A 23712-nucleotide genomic window follows, 5' to 3' on the forward strand; every position below is an offset into this window, starting at 1 on the left:
GGTGGGGAAAGGAGTCAGACTCCGGACAGCAAGTTATTATTATCAGGGCTACTATGACTTTGCACTGTGGTTGTGGACATGATTGCTTTTTAATTATTCACTTTAGTTTTTGTGATTATAATTACATCATTTCCCCTCCCTGCTCTCCTTCCAATTCATGTCCTTTTGCATTGATTACTGTTACACGAATATATGTAATAACATAAATACATATTCACACATAAGCAAACAGAGCCTACTTAGTCTGTATAATGTTACCTGTATATATAATGTTTCAGGGATGACCATTTGGCTCTGGACAACCACGTGGTGGGCTCTTCCCTGAAGAGGACCTACCACTCTGGCTCAGTGTGCCTTTGTGTACGGCTGAGGCCGCATGAGCTTCCCCCTTCCCTGTTGGCAAGCCTGCTGTGGTTGTCCTGGTTTAGCTGATGCTTGGGTCGTTATGTTGGTGAGACATTATGTGTATGCCTTCTAATCTTTGGAGATGACACGGTTACCGTCTTTCTTCTCCCTTTGGGGCCCTGGTCCTTGATCCTTGTAGGTGTACCTATGGTGACAAGGCTCCAGTCATTTTCAATCGTGAGTATTTTAGAGAAAAGGCTTACTGAAAAACAAAACATGGTAATTTCTCTTTTTAACTACAGGTGCGTACGTGTAGGCGAAGGGGGGACCAGACGAATGTTGCTGCAGAGGAGTTAAGATAATGGCTTCGCTCTTAACTCAAGCCACAAACGCGAGGGCTCGTGCTTCGGAGGTACTGAAGACTGGCTCTGCTAAGCACGCCAGTATCCACACTGGCTTTATGTCTTAAATCAACTCCTGCATCATTTACCTACCGTTATAAAATGGAAAGACACAGACACACATAACAGTCTATTGCTACCTTAAAAAATAAGGCAAAAATAAGGACAGAACAGGGGTTTTTTCTTGTTTTGTTTTTGTTTGTTTGTTTTTTTGTTTGTTAGGTTGCTTGGTTGGTTGGTTGGTTGCTTGGTTTGTTGGTTAGATGGATGATTTGGAGGGGGTGGGGTTTTTTGTTTTGTTTTGTTTTTGTTTCTCTGTGTCATGGAACTTGCTCTGCAGACTAAGCTGGCCTCTTGTAGACCTGCCTGCCTCTGCCTCCCCAGTGCTGGGATTAAAGGTGTGGCCACCAAGCCCATTTGGGGGTTGTTTTTGTCTTTTTCATTTTTTTTACTGTACTTCTTAGTGCAAAATAGTGTGTTCTGCCTGACGTCTTCACACATTCCCATAGTGTGCTTTATTCTTGGGAATTGCTCCTCATATCTCACATTCCACTCCTGTTACACCCCTTCCTCCCCTGCACAGTTCTCTTGCTACTTCTATGTCACATACATACATACATCACACACACACACACACACACACACACACACACACTACATCTAGATTCCACATGTGAGAGAAAACAAACATTATCTGTGTTTCTGAACCTAGCTTGTGTGTTTGTGTTGCTTATGAGTACTACAGACTGGCAGACTATACAAACAGCAGAACTTCATTCTTGTTTAAGATCGAATAAAACTCCACTGTGTGCATGACACATACCCTCACTCACCTGTGATGGACTCCTAGCTTGGCTATTGTGGAGAGTGAACGTGAGTGCAGGCAGCTCTGCGTGCTGACTTCTGTCCCTTAGAATATATATCCGGAGTTGATAGCGGTGGCCATATGGTAACTATATTTTAGGTCTTCGTTATGATTCTTTTTTCTAGGATCCTCCACACTGGTTTTCACGATGGCTCCACTAGATCGCAGTGCCACCAGCAGCTGTAAGGCTCCGTCCCTAGCCCAATCCCACCCCCTCTCTCCGAAATTTGTTATTTGTTTTCTTGTTGAAATCCAGGCTGAGCAGAACAAGCTCCAGTTCTAATGTGTATCTGATATGCACTGCCCTAAAGATGAGAAAATACTTGTATTTACTGGATGGCATTGGTACTTCTGAGAATGATCTATTCCATTTGTTTGCCTGTTTCTATGGATGTGTGTAGATGTGTGTGTGCGCACATATATGAAAATACACACATAGATGAATGTGCACATGTATATGGATGTACACACGTACATGTGTGTGCACACACATATGAAAGTACATACGTATGTGTGCACATGTATACGGATGTGCACGTGGAGGTCTGAGGACAAAGTCAAGCGTGATTCTCGGGAGCACAGTCTCGGGAGCACAGTCTGCCTTCTTTGAGCCAGGATCTGTCATTAGTTAGAAGCTTACCCATCAGGGGAGAAGGCTGGCCAGAGAGCCCCAGGGGTCCCCTGTCTCTGTCTCTGCAGTGCAGGAATTACAAGGTTGTCATCACATGCTACAATTTTACATGGGTGCTGGGATCAAACGTGGTCCTCACACTTGCAAGGCAAGCACTTACCATCCGAGCGATCCCCCAGCTTCACATCATCTGTTTGCTGGATAGTTTGTTGTGGTGGTGGTGGTTTTTTTTTCTCCTTTGAGTTCTTTATAGATTGTTGGTATTAATCTCTAAGGTCTTACAAAGATCTCTTGCCCTGCAGCACTTCGTCCCTTTATGTACTAATCTTTGTTTTGTTTTATTTTTCTGTGTGGATTTTGTTTTGTTTTGTTGTTTTTTTGTACTGCTGTGTAGACTGGCTTTTCATTTAGTGCAATCCCATTTGTCAGTTTTTGTTTCTGTGCCCTGGGCTATGGGAATAGTATTCAAAAAGCCTCATCTATGCCTATATCTTGAATTTTTTTTTCTCTAGTGGTTTCAATTTTTTGGATTTTTCATGAAGGTCTTTGCTACATTTTGGAAGCAGATTTTGGTCAGGAGTGAGAAACAAGGATCTGATTTGTTGAAGAGTCTGCGTTTGCTCTAACGTGGGTTTTTGCAGTTGGGTAGGTTTCTAAGGGTCTCCATGTCTGCCACACCCCTCACCCTGACATCTCCCACTCAGTCACTGTGGCAGGAAGGCTCCACATAGCCTAATCTCTAGTTTTCCTTCGTTTTCAGGTTCCCAAACAATCACCCCCCACCTCAAGATGGCATCTAGTTGTAGAACTTCAAGAAATAGAACCTGAGATAACCCATTTCTTCTCCAAAGCTGATGCAGCTCACTTTCACACTGCAGCTGAGGCTTGTGAGAACCGTGGGCTTGGACACCCGTCTATTTTCACTAGTGCCACCCGGCTAACCTTGCGGGTGTGGCTAGCCGGGTGTGGCTTCAGCTTTCCCTGCTGAAGCCAGAGCTGGGGTCACAAGCTGCTTCCTCCTCCAGTGCTTTCAAGTTGTTCTAGCTCCTGTGTTTTCTGCTCGTCCTCTCTTTTTCTAGCTGGAATAGTCCTGTGTTCTGGTGCCCTGACTCTTCTCAGTCACGGCATCATTGCTGGCAGCTATCTGATGCCAGAGTCCACCCTTTGACCCCAGAAGTTCAGACTAAGACCTATAATGTGTTCTTCTATCACCTGACTTATTAACTGCCCTTCTTCTGGCCCATGATGATGATGATGATGATGATGATGATGATAGTTATATAAAGGCATCAGAATGAGTCTTAACGATTAAACTCATAAGAGGTCAGATGCTTGCCATATCCCTAAGCATTTGATGTCACGTTCCCCCCTTTGTGATAACTCATGAGTAATTGGTGACTTAGAAAAAAGCAACTCAAGGAATGCCAAAGGGTGAGAGTGAAGGACCATCCTCCTGCCTTCTAAAGTTTCCCTCAGAACCATAACCCTGAGCATACAAACTGAGAGTTCGAAAAACTGCTACGTGTTCTTTAGGAAAATAAGGATAAGTGGGGAGATAAGACTGGGAACAAGTTCTGCTCATGCTACTGAGCACAGCCTTACACGGATGCCAAGGAGGAGCCATGGGAGCCCAGGGAAGCTAAGAGTGCATGATGTGTATGATGGCAGAGCACCGGCTGGAACAAAAGACCCCTCCATGGCGAGCCCTTCTGTGAGGCCCAACATGGAAAAACACTAGTGGATCCCAAACTCTGTCCCATGTGCAGCCCAGGACTCCTGTCTTTGTTAGGTTTTTACTGCTATGAACAGACACCATGACCAAGTCAAGTTTATAAAGTACAGCATTTAATTGGGGGCTGGCTTACAGGTTCAGAGGTTCAGTCCATTATCATCAAGGCGGGAACATGGCAGCATCCAGGCAGGCATGGTGCTGGAGGAGCTGAGAGTTCTACATCTTCATCTGGAGGCTACTAGCAGAATACTGGCTTCCAGGCAGCTAACACAGGGGTATTAAAGCCCACACCCACAGTGACACACCTACCCCAACAGGGCCACACCTTGTAATAGTGCCACTCTCTGGGCTGAGGATATACGAACCATCACAGTTCCACAAAGGGCTATGTCACAGCTGTGCTTAGATTCCACAGCTTCATCTTCTTGCACAACTAGAGCGCAGAGGCCCCATGCTGGATTTCAGTCTCAAGAAGACAAACATAGATGAAATGGCAGCAACAAGAAAGGAGAGGGGAGGAGCAGAGCAAAAGACAGAAGGGGGCAGGTGACGGTGGGGGATGGGAAACAGCAACACAGGAGTGGGGTGGAGGCCTGTGAAGCTAGAGATGAGAAAAGTGGCAGAGAGTGCCAGAGGAGGCGCCACTGTGACTGTGTCCTGAGCCCTCATGTTATATCTCCAAACCTGTGACCTACATCTGTCCACCAAGGCTAGCAGGACAGAAGAAAGGCCTAACACTTTTTTCTTTAAAATCACGACTTTTTCTATGTATACAATAAGAATCTTACGAATAAGATAAACACAAATGAAGCGCCTTCTGGCCATCTCAGAGGTCAGACAGAGGACTGGTAGCCACAGAGTGTGTGGTGAGTGGGCTAGGCAAGTGAGCGTGGCTGTCCTAGTCACGGGGAATGCAGCTCCTCACGGGTGGAGTCCCCACTCTCTCACTGCCTGTACATGTGGCAGAACTTGTGCGTGTACCGTGGCCACACCAAACTGAGCCATGTGGGCTCAGAGCCTGCTGATTGCACCGCTCTGCCCTGATGCAAATGCCGCCGCTATTTTCAGCACCCCGCTAATGAATTGCACTTCACTACATTAAAAAATAATGACTTGGAAAGGCTGCAATTATGATGTTTAAAATATAAATTGTACCCAATGGATATTACACGTGGGCCTCACATCTTCCCTTGTGCTCAGAGCCTAACAAATACCCTTTCATCCCCTAGAAGAAAATGGACAGACAGAAAAATCATGTAGCTCACTCCAAGCAATGTATGGATTGATCCAAACACTTGTCTTTAATAAGAATGTATTGACAACTGCCAGCTAGAGTTTTGGAGTCAAATAAGAAGAAGTAAAAGATGCCCAGAAAGGAACAAGTGCATAGTTATGCTAAAAGGGCTCTGTGTGTGCTGGAAAATGAAATCAGGTGTGTGTGTGTGTGTGTGTGTGTGTGTGAAAGAGAGAGAGAGAGAGAGAAATCATGAGTGTGTGTGTGTGTGAAAGAGAGAGAGAGAGAGAAATCATGAGTGTGTGTGTAATCATGAGTGTGTGTGTAATCATGAGTGTGTGTGTGTGTGTGAAAGAGAGAGAGAAATCATGAGTGTGTGTGTAATCATGAGTGTGTGTTTGTGTGTGTGTGTGTGTGTGTAAGAGAGAGAGAGAGAAATCATGAGTGTGTGTGTAATCATGAGTGTATGTGTGCACGCATGCCCACCCTCACATTTTATTGTGTTGATGTGTACGTGTGTGCTTACACTCATACACGCCTGCCTGTACTTGTGGAATCATTTCCACCTTAGCGAAGACATGGTCGTCACCAGGGTCATCACCTTTGCCATTTCAGGTTACTACAGCAGAATGTCAGACTGAATAATGCAAAGAATAGACATTTCACAATGGGGTAAGGAGTATATCACTTGTTAGAGGATTTAAGGGAAAACATGAGGTCTTCCACAAGAAAAAAGGAATTCTGCCTGCAGACTGACTTTAGACAAGAGATAAATTTCTCAGTCTCAGCTCCCCAGTCATGTAAGCTAATTGTTAATTCCTTAATAAGAATGTCTCTCTGTGTGTAAGTAGGCAATATACAATAAATCGATGGACAGATGACAGGTAATAGGTAGATAGTAGATAGATAGATAGATAGATAGATAGATAGATAGATAGATAGATAGATGGACAGACAGATAGACAGATAGATAATGGATGCACATGGAGTCACCATTCCAACAGAGGTTCCCAGCCCCCGACCCCGGCTGCACATGGGGTCACCATTCCAACAGAGGTTCCCAGCCCCCGACCCCGGCTGCACNACAGAGGTTCCCAGCCCTCGACCCCGGCTGCACATGGGGTCACCATTCCAACAGAGGTTCCCAGCCCCCGACCCCGGCTGCACATGGGGTCACCAAGAAGAGAGGGGATGCCATAGCTTTCTCATCCTTGGGGATCATTGAGGGATAAACAGGCCTGAAAACTGACTTGTTAGTGGCAGACAGGACAACATGAAAGAAAAAGCAAGACAACAGGACAGCTCTTGGTGCACAGAGGGAGAGAAGCAACCAAAATCAGACATCTTGGAATCATACAGCACTTCATCTCAAATCCTATAGTCTGCAGGGATAATAACAGTTAGCACGACCTGGAGTCTGGCTTTCTCGGGTGAAAAAAAGACTATGGAGTCTGGCTACAACATCATCCCAGGATATTATCCAGTGCAATCATGTCATCCTAGGATATTATCTGTTGGACCGTGAAAGGCAGTCTGTTCTGTAGAAAATTCTACAAGGGACGGAACCATGAGCTACACCCCCAGACATTAGGCTTCTGACACCACAAACCCTCAACTCCATAATCCTGTGGCTATCAGTCACATAGGCAATGCCCCAAACTCCTGGTATTCTGGCTGGATTCCACCCCTACAGTTATCTGGCTACAGCCAGGTATGCCCCACCCCTTAGTTACCTGGCAACAGCAAGGTAGCCCAGCCCACTATAAAAGGGGCTGCTTGGCCCCTCCTCTCTCTCTTAAGCTCTTGTTCTCTTTCTCTCACCTCTCCCTCCTCCTCCCCCTCCCTTCTCCCCTCTCTCCACGTGGTCATGGCCACCCTCTGCTTCTCTCTCTCTCTCTCTCTCTCTCTCTCTCTCTCTCTCTCTCTCTCTCTCTCCAATAAATGTCTTAAAACCATGGACCATCTCTGCTCATCAGGATCTACCAGGAGCAATGGAGCAGGCTTTCCTCTAACAAGCTGCACATCTAACCTCCTGCAGGGAGGCCTCCCTGTGCTCCAGTCATAGCTGCCAACCAAACCAAGCTGCCCACTGAGCCATCTACCTGAGCTAGCCAGACTCTTGTCCCTGCTGTAAACTGCCAGAGCTCTCCCTTACCCTCCTCCTTTTGGCCCCCAAAGCTAGAGTCTGCTCAAGGGTCTGTTTTCAGCTCTTCTACAACATACAGTGGTCTAGGATGTCCCAGAATGAGAACCTGTCATCCCTGGCCTCCAAGTGGCCCAGGGACCCCAAAACTGGCTCTTCTGTGATGCCCAAGAGTCAGAGCTAAGACTGTGCCTTTCCCATTCCTCACCCCCCACCTCCCAGAGTGGGGTTCTGTGGCCTGTGAGGCCCAACACCTATCCACAGCAGTTCAGTGGGGTCCTGAGGCAGTCTCCCTGAGCTCGGGTAGGAGTGTCTCTCCTACCCCTTTAATTCCCCACATCCTGCACCCAACAATTATCCAGTGTAATCAAATCTTTGGGCTAAAGTAACTAGTAAGAGTTAACTAAGAAGGGGGAACTGCCAGGTGTAGACCCCAGGGTATCAAGACTCCTCCAGCTAAGCCAGGTTGGACATTCAAATTTTACCATCACAATGATAAGAGGCTTGGCACCACCATTGCTAATCTCACCTCCCATTTTGATTCATTTTCTAAGCATTTCCCCTTCCCTAATTCCCTAGTGGTTTTTCTTGGCCTCGATGTACTGACAGTAATGTCCTGGTGGCCAATCTGTAATTGCCAAAGTAAAGTTGCAATCAAGTCACCGGCCACTAGAAAGCCTCCATGCACAAGTGCAGTGGGAGTGTTCTGCTTAGAATGCTGTGGTGTGTATTCCTGCTGGTGCTTGGGTCAGTGTCCCTTCAGGCAGTGGGAAGAAGAGCCCTTCAGAACTGAAGCTGTATTTACAAACTTCCGATGCTGAATAAGATCACACTGAGTATGTGGTCCCTTCTCTGTAAACACAATACGGCCACAATGGAGAGAATATTTTCTTCTGATGGTTACACAGGGTGAGTGGAATTGTTGGTAGTACTTGGAAGCCCATTATGGGTTGAATTCACGAATTGAAGTTTGCTTTTCCCAAACTGCTTTCCTGAGACGTCTTTCGATTTTAAAGATAAGACACTGAGACCCAGCAGTGAGAAGGAACTGTGAAGAAGACAGACAGTGGCTGGGGACGGGGTGTGTGCAAAGTCCTGCCTCACACCATTACACCTGGCCCAGTGGTTACAGGTACACACCATCACACCTGGCTCCCATCTTTCTTTGTAGGTACTTTTCACAGATGCTGGGGCATCTGCAACCTTTTTTCTTCATTTATGAATCATCCTCATCCTTGTGATTGGCCCTCATCTGCTATATTTTGAAGCTGTGTTAGGTTTCTGTCTTTCTTTCCTTCATTTTCTCCAAGCATCCCAGATGTCTGTGAAACCAGGACCAGAGCTCTAAGACCTTAGTCTGCACATACCCATGTGGATGGAGCTCGCTGCTCATCCTATCCTATAGGGAGAACCTGACCCACTTCCCACTCTGCCCAGAGCCTTGCATTGCTGAATCAGGCAGGATGCACTTAAGACACTCTACAGATGTCACCAAGAGCCTTGCCAAAGTTCTTTCTTCCTGTCACCCTCATCAGGTCACAACCTGAAAGTGCTTGCTGTAACACCTGGACAGATGTTGACCTAAGAGCTTACAGTTATAGAACAAGTTGCAACCTGTGATCAGACCAGTCATGAGGAAATAGTCACATTGTGTACAATGAGAAAAATGAATAGGTAAATTTAAAAGTACACTCATTCAAATACATAAGAAAACACATCTTCACCTGATTTCGTGTTAACTGCACCATGTGATCCTATACAGTAAGGGTTGGGAAAAGTCTGGAAGAATCCAGGAAGTACCTTACGATAGTGTGTAGAAATTCTGCAGGTTGAAGGTTTTATATTAAGTCATATTTGGTTTGGAAAAACCTTCCTCTGAAAGGGGCTAAAAGTAAGCCTGTTTATCTAATGTTCCTTAGACAAGGATGGCATATTCAAATCAGAGAGTATGTGAGATTTACCTAAGGAATAGCCAAATTTGACTTCTAAAATTGGTATGAGCCAACATTCTGGCCTTTAAATCAATAAATGACCTAACCAACATAGTGCTCTACAGCACATGCTTGGAATTAAATTCCAGGCCTGACCATTGAGGGCTGTGTAACCTGGGAGATGTGGCTTCACCACTTTGTGTCAGTGTGGTAGTTCGAATGAAAATGCCCCCCTTAGACTCATAGGGAATGGCACGATTAGGGGGCGTGGCCTTGTTAGAGGAAATGTGTCATTGTATGGGTGGACTTACCCTCTTCCTAGCTCCCTGGATGCCAGTTTTCTCCTGTTTGCCTTCCTAACAAGATGTAGAATTCTCAGCTCCTCCTGCCATGCTTCACGCCATGATGATAAAGGACTGACTCTCAGAACCTGTAATCCTGCCCCAATTAAATTTTGTCCTTTATAAGGACTGCCTTGTTCACAGCATTAAAACCATAACTCGGACAGATGTTGGCACCAGGGACTGGAGTATTATTGTGACAGGCCTGACCATGCTTTTGTTTGGAGGAGTACTGATTTTGAGACCTTAGAAAGCAGTGGAATGCTTTAAGTGGGGCTGAATGGGCTATCCTGGTAAGAATCTGGAAGACTTGGTTGCTGATTATGATTTGAACTGTGCAGACCTGACCCAAGATGTTTCAGAGGAGACGAATTTCAGTATGTGGCCTAGAGGCTGTTTTTCAGGAATTTGGTGAAATGTGTGACTGCTTTTTGCCCGTGTCTGAAGAGTCTACCAGAGGCTAAGGCAAAGAGATTCATAGTAATTGCATTGACAAAAGATATCTCAAAAAAGTCTAGCATACACTTTCTCCTCTGATTTACTCTAAGAGCACTCTAATCAAGCAAAGCATGCTTAATATTCTTTTTAAATATATATATATATATATATATATATATATATATATATATATATATTTCAAGTAATGTATGTATGGTAAGATATATATATATATTATACATATATAGGTTCAAGTAATAAGGGAGTACTAGTACATGCAATGGGACTGAATCCTGTGTTCAGGGAGGTGAAGAGATTAAGGAATTGGTGACCTTGGGGCAAAATCCTGTTCAGCTAAGCTTATTTGTGTTTGCACTTGGACAAGAAATAGCTTGGACTTTTAATTTGGAATGAACTACAATCCTTTTAATTTGGAATGAACTTCAATCCAGAAATGGTTGTGATCCAGACCCTGAGGCTGGAAGACACAGGCTCTTGATCCCAGTCTTGAGGAATAGAGGCAATGGAAAGCTACCCTAGTAGGAATGGACCCAGGAATGGTGGTGCACACCTTTAATCCCAGGAGACAAAGGCAAAAAGATCTCGGAGTTCAAGGCCAGCCTATGACAGAGAAAAACTTTAGTCCAGGTGTGGTGGTACAGGTCTTCAATCCCAGCACTCAGGAGATAGCCATGCAGATCTCGGCGTTCAAGGTCGATCGACAGCTCAAGCTTCAGGACACCCAAGCTCAGGCAGTGAAGGGGTAGGAAAGCAGAAAGCTGGGGATAATGTAATAGAGCAGGGGGCCATGTTCTATCCCCAGTAAGCAGCAGAACTCCACAGCTTCAGCCATGGGGCTCTGGCTTTAGAGTCCAGAATAGAAGGGATTTCTGGGACAATTGATGTTGGTTAGCTGGAGCTAAGGAATTAGCAGTGGTTAAGAGGAGACCGGCATCACTGAGGTGAAATCTGGGAAGTTTTTAGAGAGCTGTGTTCCAGAGACAGCCAAGGTTGTATCTCATGCTGCAGCTAAACTTGGTAATATATAAGAGTCACCCACCTGGTACTGAGTTTGAGGGCATGAAGGGGTCATGGAGAGCAACTGAGGTTTAGCACTGTGAGAGGCCAGGGAAAGCCACTGATGAAGGTGCAGCCTCAGTTGCAGTTGATGGCCCAGGACTGAAGGCGTCATGCAAAGAAGATGAGGCTTGACACCATGAAGACAGCCAATAAGAAGCTATTGCTGAAGGTTAGTTGCAGTGGAAGACCCTTTAGTATTGGAGATGCCAGAACCACGGGATGACCACCAAGAAGAGCAGTAGCAGTGGAGTGAACTAGAGCCTCAAGTGCTACAGAGGGCAGAGCAGGAAAAGTAACCCAAGCCCAAGCTTGTTTGAGAAGCCCAGAAGATTGTATGTGGATCCCAGACATTGGAATAAGAAGCTATGAGGTTGAAGTTGCCTTGGAGATCCAAAGATGTTTGAGATGCCAGAGCCATGGGATATCGGCTGAGGAAAGCTGCTAACAGGGAGTGAAACCAACCAAAGAGCATTGTGTTGAAGTCAACAAAGATGAAAGGAGTTGGCGATCTGAAGAGCACTTTGACATCAGACATGAAGATGCAGAGTTTGGAGTTTGCCCATCTGTTTTTTGGTTTTGTTTGGTCCAGTATTTTCCTCGCTATGACATTTTGTATACCCTGTGATGTATAAGGTACGTGATCTACTTTTTGATTTTGATTTTTATAAGGGAATACAATTAAGTGATTGTAGGAATCTTAGAAAAGACTTTGAATATTGGACTTTTTTGTTTTGTTTGGAGGGGTTGTTTGTTTGTTTGTTTTGTTTTTTTTTCAAGACAGGGTTTCTCTGTATAGTCCTGGCTGTTCTGGAACTCACTCTGTAGCCCAGGCTGGCCTCGAACTCAGAAATCTGCCTGCCTCTGCCTCCCAAGTGCTGGGATTAAAGGCGTGTGCCACCACGCCCGGCGAATTTTGGACTTTTAACATTGTTGAGACTGTTATAGTCTACGAGACTTTTGAAGTTGGACTAAATGTATTTTTTATTATGCTATGGCTAGGTATGGCTCCTATAGATGCGTGTGTTTGAACAAACCTATGAGGGCCAGGTAATGGTATGTGATGGTTTGAATATACTTGCCCCAGGGAGTGACACTATTGAGAGGTGTGACCTTGATAGAGAGGGTGTGGCCTTCTCGGAGAAAGTCTGTCACTCTGTGCAGCTTGAAGACCCTTCTCCTAGCTGACAGGAAGCTTGTCTTCTCCTGTCTGCCTTTGAATAAAGTTGTAGCACTCTCAACTCTTCTAACCCCATATCTGCCTGGATGGAGCCATGTTCCCACCATGATGATAATGGACTGAATCTCAAAACCTGTAAGCCAGCTCCAATTAAAGGTTGTTGTTTATAAGAGTTGCCTTGGGGGCTGGAGAGATGACTCAGCAAGTAAGAGCACTAACTGCTCTTCCAAAGTTCCTGAGTTCAATTCCCAGAAACCACATGGAGCTCACAACCATCTGTAATGGGATCTGATGTCCTCTTCTGGTGTGCCTGAAGATAGCAACAGTGTACTCATATACATAAAATAAATAATTCTTTTAAAAAGAAAAGAGTTGCCTTGGTCATGGTGTCTGTTCACAGCAGTGAAACCCTAACTAAGGCAGTCAGTATCTTTATCTCAAAATAGAGACAGTGTTTATAAGCCCTTCAGTGAATAGTTAAAGTTAAATAAGCAAAGCACTTGGAAGCACTTGGCACACAGTGTTTGCTATTGTTATGTTATCTTTTATGTATGTACACATGTGTGGGGTGGGTGTGCACATGTGTGCATGTACCTAGGGAAACTAGAATACAGAAAGAGAGAGAGAGAGAGAGAGAGAGAGAGAGAGAGAGAGAGAGAGAGAGAAAGAGAGAGGCATACAGGTAGACAGACACACACACACACACTAAGAGCCAGAAACACACATGTACACAGACAAACATACAGAGATAGAGAAAGACAGACAGACACAGATAAACAGAAACACACATGTACACAGAGACACACAGACAGACAGACAGACAGACACACACACACACACACACACACACACACAAACACACACATGCATACACACCATACATTCTCTGAGATTTTCGAATTAGTGCCTCTCGGTAAAGGCTTCTCAGTGACTTTGAACTACTGCTGAAGCATGCTCATAGTGTTTCTGTTTGACCTATGGAGACCCACATTCCTGGCCAGCACGATGTTCCCAGTGCTGCTTATTCATGACTAACTATTTTAATCACCACAATAAGCTTCCTGTCAGTGGCATTTGCAGGTACAGGTGCAGAGATTTCTTCGGCAATGGCAGAGTGCACTCGGGTACCATGGCAACCAGTGCGTCAGCTGGGCAACACTCAGCAGCCCTGGAAGAGTGGCTCTCCTCCGTTCACCTTAGCTGACAACAAAACCCAGCAATTTTTTTCCTGCTTTTTCTTCTCAAACACAGCTGTCCATCAGAGAGGGAAATGGCGGCTAGTCTCTGGTCTGCAAGAATACTGGTCTTGACACTGAGGGGAAACTGGGATTGGAGTCAGCCAGTCTGATCCAGTGCTGTCTGTTGGTGTACAGAGGCTTCCTTCTGTAGGCTGGCATTGAAGCAGGGGCTGGCTGCTTCTGTGCTACATGTGTGGCTTTAAATTGGTTTGAAATCACTTGTCTGAGGCCTTCTGCTCCCTTCAGCCAGCCTCACTTCCTATGGGCTTATAAAACACTAAGTATTTTTGTGGTGATTAAAATAGTTATTTTTGTGGTTAGTTTTATACTCCTACATAAAAATTCATAAAACCCTGGTGATGCCAAGATGCCATTGTTTACTAGGTATTATCCTCAAGATGGAAAGTGGTTAAAAGTATTGTGGACAAGGAAAGGCTTAAAGGGCTATAAGCTTCTACCCCCCTCTTCCCTCCTCTTCTCTCTTCTCTCATCTATCCCTGTCTCTCTCTTCTTTGTCTAATTTGCTCCTATTCCTTAATGTCCATCACTTATAGGGCTTATTCATAAACATGTCTATACATTGATTGAGTCCCAGATTATCAATGATATAGCAAAAGACCATCTTTCCGTGTGTATGTGCACATAAAATAAATCCCATGTATGGACCCTGAATGCCAGCAGTAGACACTGCTGCTTGGGTGTCCAACAACCTCAGACTAGATTACCCAGGGACCTACAGTAAAACCAATTACTTATGTCCGGAAAAGAATGTAGCAATAAAATTATTCCTAATAACATTCTACTATACTTATAGATCAGTGCCTTGCTCAGCCATCATCAAAGAATCTTCCTCCTGAAGCAGATGGGAACAGATGGAAAGAGCCACAGGCAGACATTATGCAAAGAGTAAGAGACCTTGGAACACTCAACCCTAAGCTGGATGTCTCCATCAAGTCCCTTTCCTCAGGCCATCCCTTGAATATTACACCAAATGGCTACCGATTTCTAAGCCATTCATTGCATATAACAGGGCTGAAATATAGCTTATAACCATAAATTATATGTTGAGGCTATTTCTCATAGTACTGTAAAATTGTTAAAGACTAATGGTATTTGCAACCATGTGTATACATTCTATGATCCTCAGCTCCATGCTAACTTGGCCTTTCAACTGATGTAAGGAGACCCCTTACATCAGGAAGCTTATGAAATAAAGCATTTAGTTGGGAGCTTGCTTGCAATTTCAGAGGGTCACTCCATGATCATGATGTCAGGGTGGAAATGTAACTTTTATTTCCTCAGATGAAGGGATGAGATGAGAACTCTAACCAAGATATGAATGAATGAATGAATACACAGCGTGGGCTGTGCCCAGAGAGTGTCTTTCTCTGTTCTAACTATCCCTAGGCCTAGGTCTGGAACCTTCTACCCTCTGTACAATCTACTCTTCCAGGCTGGTTGATTGAATCTGGCCTCTCTTGGTTTCTGACTAAATTGCTCTGTCTGGTTTCATACTAACTTTGGTAAGTATGTTCTAATCTTCTGCTTCTTCTCATTTTCTGGCTTGTTCTGTCTCCACCTATGTTTAACTTATTCTCCCTGCAACCTGTCTCTGTAAAACTGTCCTGGTAAAATAACCATATATAGATACCATCTTCCTTCCCCCCTCTGCTCTTAACTAACCTCTTTTTCTATTCTCATGTGGGTTTGGTGTATCCTATCTCTGACTCATTCTGGCAAATCTTTCTCTGATGCATCACTTTGTCTGCCCCTCACTTTCAAACATGAATGCTTCCTTCTACAGCCTAACCTTACCTTCATTGTTAGGGGTTAAAGGTATATACTAAGGGTGTGTCTGTATTCCAGCCAGATTATACTGTAATCTAGAGTATTTCTGTATTCCAGACAGACCATTAGACCTAGAATGTGTTTGGATATTATCCCTTTCCAGGGCAGTCATGTTGCTGGCAATTCTCTAGCTCTAAACACATCTTAAGGGACGTTTCACTGGGAACAGATAATAAACAAATATTTCGTTCCCTTTTGTGCTATGATAGATGTCAGGAGCAGAAGGGGTCCTTGCTAATAAAGAAATCAGCCATGGTCAGCAAGAGAGCATCCACTCTCTCCTATGTGGCCTACATGTTCGAGAACTCCACTCACAGTTTTGAAAAAGTCATTATTATCTTGGCTTAATATTATTTCATAAGTACTTCTCAACATTAAAGACACTTAGTATTATTTTAACAACAGTTATACTATGAAGGAAGTGTAATTTACTCAGTGGTTCCTAATATTAATGATCTCTAAAGTGATGGTCCCATAATACTCTTCATCTACTTGGAACCCAGCCTTTAATGCTCATAGCTCAGTGACATTTTTAGGGAATCTGAAGTGACTGTATCATCCTTCCATCAAAACCAGGACGTCTGATTGTGGCGTCTTGTGGAGCACTTGCCTCTTACACAGTTTTCTCTCCCACAGCACATTTTCTCCTACTTTACATATCTTTCTCCCTTTCTGAAATGATTCAAAACCATTCTTAGACTGGTTTAAGTAGGTCTCTCTGTGGTGCTCTTATGCTGTGTTCTAATCATCTTTATGGACATTTTGGAATGATATCAGATTTTTAAGCAGGAGCTATTTAAGAGATTTATAAAGGGCCGATATTGCTGCACAGACAACTTTGGAGAAGAAGAAACTGCATTGTTTGGATGGAATGTGCCTTACCACCACAACAGTCAGATCTGTCTTGGAGCACTGCTTCCAAACACGGCGAGAAGTCCTTCCCAGGGCATGGTGCAGAATCAATGCCCCAGTGCTAAAAACTGTACATCAGGCATCTGTCAGGCGAGAGGTGCCAGCTGAGAACCTGCCTCCCTAGCTCTCTGCCCTGTGGCTCTCATGCTGAATCCAGCACATAGGAAGTTGCTGAGAGGAGCGTTCTGGGAATGAAGATGTCAGCGGCAGACATCTGTGATGTCTTCCTGTGGTCGGCCTCCCAGAGATCACCTGACATGGCAGTGGACTGGAAATTTGTCTGATCTCCAAGGCCAAGTTAGGACATTCCAATGCCCACCCTCTCATCTGAGTGCCATGCTGGGAAGGTGATGAGCAGGGCTGGATTCTCACCCTAACCATTTGGTGAAAGTCAAGCGATCCTCTGCTGTGTGCCCAGCTCGGGACTAAGAGAAGACCATAGAGATGCCTTGCTAACAGGCTCATGACAAAGGTGAGAACAAAAAGAAATACACAGGACATGGCTACTGGTGGCACCAAATAGACCCTGAGTACATCATGTGACAACTGAAGTACCAGCTTCCTTAGCTGATGAGTCAAGCAAACTCTGGGCAACTAAAGGTTACTGTCCAGCAGGGATCTCCACACCATTCTTATGCCCACAGAGATGCTCGCGAGCTGGTCCACAAGGGTGAAGTAGTTCTAGGAATAGTCTATTCCCCTTTTGTCTTTTCATTCTATGAGATCTGCCAGTGCACGGAGGCATACATGTCATAGGATGAGTGCAACGACACAAATGTGACAAAAATATAACACAAATACAATGGGCAAGTGGTGGGGACTGGGCAGGCAGCTAAGGTGATTAAGAACAAAGTGCAATGACCTCAATATATGCATGAAAATCTCACTAGGAAACCTGTCACTTTATATGCTAAATATAAACAGAGCTTTAAAGACTGTCCCCAATAACCCAGACCCAAAAGGCAAATATCATATGTTCTCTCTTATTGTGGATGTTAGTGTTTTGGCTTTCAAAATGTGTGCTATAATAGGAATAGCCACAGAGATTAGATGCCTCATAGAGGACTAGGGAAAGGAGTGGATTGCCCCAGGATGGAGAAATAGAATATAGTGTTATGGAGTAACAAAGGAGAAACAAAGATTAAATGGGGAGGAGGTGGGAAAGCCGGGTAAAGGAGGGAATGTGGGGAGAGGTAACTAACACTAAAGGTCATTAAGAAGAAACCAAATGGAAACCTACTAGTGTAGAAGCTTCTAAATCTACACGCGTGCATGTGTGTGAGTGTGAGACTGTGTGTATGCATGTGTGAGTGTGTGCCTATGTGTGCACATGTGTGCATGCATATGAGTGTGAGTGTGTGAGAGTGTGTATGCATGTGTGAGTGTGTGCCTATGTGTGCACATGTGTGCATGCATATGAGTGTGAGTGTGTGAGAGTGTGTATGCATGTGTGAGTGTGTGCCTATGTGTGCACATGTGTGCATGCATATGAGTGTGAGTGTGTGAGAGTGTGTATGCATGTGTGAGTGTGTGCCTGCATGTGTGCACATGTGTGCAGGTGTATAAGTGTGTGTGCATGCGTGCACATGTGTGGGTGTGTGTATAAAAGGAATGTGAAGGGAGTCATCAAATATTAGGAGAGACAAAGCCCCAAGTAGACATCTTATGCCACCAAGTAAACATCCAGTGCCAGGAGTGTTTCATCATCAATCAAAGAGTCCCATGGGAACCCCCAAACATCACAGGCTATCGACAGGCTATCGGTTACTCTCCACAACCTGATAGAAAGCCCTATTGCTGCAAACAACACGTAAGTATATCACTCAACACAGAGAAGTTGAACTGATGACTACCTGGAAGCCTCACCCAGCAGACGGGTGTTCGTGGACGATATCTGCAGGACACCAGAGGAGAAAAGTAGTCATCACTATCCCCAGCTGCAAACCCTGTGACCTGGCACGAGTGCAGAGTGTCACCAACCACTTCTGATTGAGCCCATACCTGACAGTGCTAACAAGCCAGTGATCTGGGACTAGATTCAACATGGGCCTTGAGAAAACCTAATACTACTCTTCTGCTAAAGGAAGATAGCAATAAAATGGCTCCTATTGACATATTGCTGTACTCAGATCGGGGCCTTACTCAGCCCACATCAGAGAAGCACCTTCCTGCAGGAGATAGAACTAACACAGAGACCCACAACAAGCCAATGTGCAGAGAATGAGACTGTGCACAACTAAATCCTGACCAGAATGTCTTCATCACACACCACCCCAATCTCACAAGGTTCAGGGATCTGGGTGGAAAAGGAAGAAGAAAAATTTTAAGAACCAGAAGTGATGGGTAACTCCACAGAAACAGTGTCCTCCAGATACAACAGGACTGATGTGTGTGTGTGTATGTGTGTGTGTGTGTGTGTGATGTATATATAGAGAGAGGTATATGTATATGTACACATATATACATATGTACACATACACATATATGTACACATATACACATATATGTACACATACACATATATATGTACACATATATATTAATGTGTATACATACATATGTGTGTATATATACATACACATACATACATATACATATATGTAGCAGCATGCACAAGACCTGCATAGGTTCAAGCCAGATGGACTTCCAGATTGAAAGGGGAAAGTGGATACAGGGTCCCACCCCTAGATAAGAAGCTATTTGCAACTGATAACCACTGGCCAAGGTAGAATCAGTTTTCTCCAATCGAGTCTCATTGTCTACCAACCATACTTCAGGGCAGGCTCCATGCTCAGGAGTGGTTGGCCAGCAAAAGAACAAACAACGGTATCTACATGAGGTTTTTGTTTCATTTGGTTATCAGACTTTTGCTTGTTTATTTTTATTTTCATTTTTGTTGGGGTTTTGGGAGGGGGCTAAGGGGGGTCAGTTGGTTGGGTTTTTTGTAGCTCTGGCTATCCTGGAACTCACTCTGTAGAACACGCCAGCCTGGACCTCAGAGATCTACCTGCCTCTGCCTCCTAAGTGGTGGGATTAAAGGCATGCGCCACCACCACCTGGTCATTTTTTGTGGTTTTGTGGGAGGGTTGTGTGTGTGCATGTACTTCTCGTTCTTGTGATTTTCTTGTTGTTTTTTTTTTTTTAAGTGATAGAGAAGAAGTATATAAACTTAAGTGGGTAGAGAGGTATGGAAGATCTTGGAGGAACTGGGGGAGGGGAAAATATCAATATATTGTTTGAAAGAAAAATTCAATCAAGAAGAGCTGACTGCCAAGAGCTGCAAGGCTCCGCCAGACTGCTCTTATTCACCACACAGACACCAAATGCACCGTTTGAGAGCGGTGACGTCACACAGGACTAGATGTGCATCATAAGCTGAAGCGTACCTCTTTCATTGAGGCTGATTCCCTTGTGCTTAACAACAGCACCAGAAGGCAGCGAGCCATAGCCACTCTCCATGGAAACAGCCTTTATATAAAGTAAGTGTGACTTTCATTTACCGTGGCTCCTGGCATGCAGGGGCTGCTGGGATTATATGTATCTTTTAGATGCTATTATAATTATTAGATGACTGGTAACTGGGAGTCCTTAAAAAGCTTCAGGATAAGCACTTGTTGATAGAAAGACCAAGCCTTGATTGGAAGTGTAAAACTTTTGGCTCTTTCCCTAAACCCTGGGATGGAGGGACTGGAGACTGAACTCAGTCACCAACACCAAATGATTTGGTGATTTTGTCTATTTAATGAAACCTCCATGAAAACCCCAAAATGATGGGGTTCAGAGAACTTCCAAACTGACAAGTGAATTTACATGCCAGGAAGAGGGACACACTGCAGTTCCATGGACAGACGTCCTGTCCCTTCTGGACCTGAGGAAGAGAAACAGAGACAGAGACAAAGAGACAGACAGAGAGACAGAGGGAGACAGAGAGAAATGGAGAGACAGACACTGAGAGAATGGAGATTCTCAAACAAGGTTCTGCATGGTTTTATTTGAAAGCATCTGAGTTGGTTCATCTGTTCTCATTCAATTGCCGTCAGTGTCTGTGAACTGCAGCCTAGATTTACAGTCCTCCCTTCAATAGTAATTAAGAGTCCACTGTGTCAAAAAATAATTCTGGAGTGAGTGTCATTTGTCTTCTTCTTTCTGAGTATAAAAAGTTTTACGATTCGTTGATTAAAATGAGGAGAGAGTTACGTAACGAGGTTTTGCAGAGCCTTGGATTTTTGGATTACGAGGTTTACTACAAAGTTTTGGAAACATTGATTCAAGACATTAGGTCATTCTGATTAAATTAATGGCAGATGCAGGGAACAGAGGCCAAATTTGGACTAAAGACTCCTGCCATAATGCAGCCCCACTATAAATACGGCCAGCTTGGTGATTACTTTAAGAGTTGACCTGGTCCTTACTGTATTCTCATTTCTTTAAAAATCTTGCTGACTGGGAGAAATGGGCATAGCTAGCTTTCTGGAACTGGGCAGAGTTTCTAGAAGCCACTTAATTATTGACTCCATGTGGACAGGTCCATGGAACATCATACCATTTAAATCTGTTTCTTGCAAGATTTAAGCATATGAATACTTCTAATGTCATATACTTAGAAAATTTTTTAAAGAATTAGAAAAGCAGCTGGGCCGTGGGGATTCATACCTTTATTAATCCCAGCATCAGGAAACAGCAGCAAGCCAATCTCTGAGTTCAAGGCCATTCTGGTCTACAGAGTGAGTCCAGGAGAGCCAAGGCTACACAGAGAAACCTTGCCTTGAAAAAAGTAAATAACTAAAACAAACAAACAGAACTGTAAATCATATTAAGTAAATCAAGACAGTCTAAAGAAGATAGATGTGTTCTCTCATTTGTGGGTTCTAGACTTTTCAGATACATAGAATCATGTTTGTAGGTATTATACGTATCTTTTAGATGCTATTATAATTATTAGATGACTGGACTTGGAGTCCTTAAAAAGCTTCAGGTTAAATACTTGTTGATAGAAAGGACAAGCCTTGATTGAAAGTGTAAAACTTTCCACTCTGTCCCTAAACCCTGTGAAGGCAAAACTCTCTAGGAACCAAAGGGCACAGACTAGGGACCAGAAAGAAAAGATGGAAGATACAGTGTATCAGCACGGTATAACTAACATACTAGCTCTAGTTATTAATGTACACACCTGGGACTCTCTGCTGAAGAATTGCCTCCGTAAGACTGTTTTCTCACCATGTTTAAGCCATTTTCTTAACTGAAAATTAGTGTACGAGGATCCAGCCTACTGTGTGTGCCATCCCTGGGTAGGTGGCCCTGAGCAAGCTGAGCAAGCCAGAGGGAAGGAGCCAGTGAGCAGAGTTCTCCCGCCGTCTGCTTTAGCTCTAGCCCCACCCCTGGATCCTGCTTCAGTTCCCTCTTTGGTTCCCCCCATAATGAGCTATGAGCTATGACATGTAATCCAAATAAACCTTTCCTCTCTAAGCTGTTTCTGATCAGTGCTTTATCACAGCAAGAGAGAAACAGACTAGCACAGGGGAGTAAGCTTGAAAGACATTACTACATAGATGGGTGCCTTACTTAACCTGTGTAATAATTATTTAAGGAAAAGCTTTTTAAAAAAAGAAAAACCTTTTTATTCAGGTTTTTTTTTTAAAGTTCAGTATAATCATAGAATGAAGTCTTATACAAGCATATCTATGATTTTCAAGACCATTGAATTATCTTTAAAATGTATAACATGTTTACTAGAAATAAGACAAGATATACAACAACATATTTGGTTGGATCTGCACTCGCAGATATTTGGGGTACACAAGTAGATATTGGAGTTTACAGGATCCAGAATAAAATCCACAAAATGTCTACAACCCTGGAATGGTGTGATTACAAAACTTCAGTTGTTTGAATTTATCTGACTTTCTAAGTCAGGGGAAAATTTACAGTGAATAAAAACATGGTTTTGCTTTAGATGGAGGTTAGGAAGTTCTGTGTGGAAGAATTGGGGTAAGGATTGGGGGACCCAAAGAGGACAGGGACACTCACACACATACTCATGCAATACTTTCATACACGCTCTCACACATACATTCACACACATACACACTCTCATACACACTTTTACACAACAAACAGTTGCACGCTGTCATAATACTCTCACACATATACACACTCACACACATACTCATACATTCATACACACTCTCACACATACATTCTCACACATACATACTCTCATATACACTTTCACACAACACACAGTTACACACTGTCACAATACTCTCACACATATACATACTCACACACATACTCATATAATACATTCATACACACTCTCACACATACATTCACACACATACACACTTTCATACACTCTTTCACACACACATATAGTTACACACTGTGACACATACTCTCACACTTATACATACACACATTCATACAATACACTCATACATGCACACACTCTCACTCATACTCATACACCCTCAAACACATGCACTCATACACACTCTTATACACACTCACACATACTATTACACATACACATATTCACACACCCTCACACCCATGTAGTCATATACACTTTCACAACACACACAGTCATACACTCTCACACACACTCACACACAGCACATGTACACACTCAGTTGTTTTTTTTTTTAAAAAAATCTTATAAAACTAGAAAGTTTCTTCATGGTTTTTGCTGCCCTCCTCCATGTTAGGTCTCCTTCTCCAGTCCTCTTCTCTGCCCTATGCCCCCATCTTTGCTACCTTGATATTGCTGTGCAGACACACGGCCAAGCAAACTTCTAGAAGGAAGAGTCCATTTGTGGCTGACAGTTTCAGAGGGTGAGTTAGAGTCCATGAGTATTATGCCAGTGAGCTCAGTGATGGGACAGGACTGAGAGCTTATCTTGAGACAACAGCCATGAGCAGACAGAGTGTTTACTGGGAACCTCCTCCAACAGGTCACAACTCCTAATTCTTCTCAGTTTCATCAACCAGGAACCAAAAATGTAAATGTCAGAGCCTATGGATGCCATTCTTATTAATTTACCTTTGGGGTAAAGAGTGAGGAAGGTCTAGCTGAACCAAGCCGAGTCTCTTTTTATAAAGTTTAGAGATGGTGGGCCAGGGAGATAGATAATAAGTGTTTGATGTGTAATCACGAGAACCCTGTAAAAACAGAGACATGATGGGGTGCATTTGTGATCATAGCTCTGGGGGTAGACCCCCAGGGCTTGGTAACCAGCTAGCCTGGGCTAATTAGAAAGTCTCATATCACAGGGAAGTACTGTCTCAAAAACATGGTTGATAGTACATGAGATTGTCCTCTGCCTCCATATGTGCGCGCGTGCACACACACACACACAAACACACAGGCCTAGACACACACACACACACACACACA

Source organism: Mus pahari, chromosome 8, assembly GCF_900095145.1.
Source record: "Mus pahari chromosome 8, PAHARI_EIJ_v1.1, whole genome shotgun sequence".
Taxonomy (NCBI): Eukaryota; Metazoa; Chordata; class Mammalia; order Rodentia; family Muridae; genus Mus; species Mus pahari.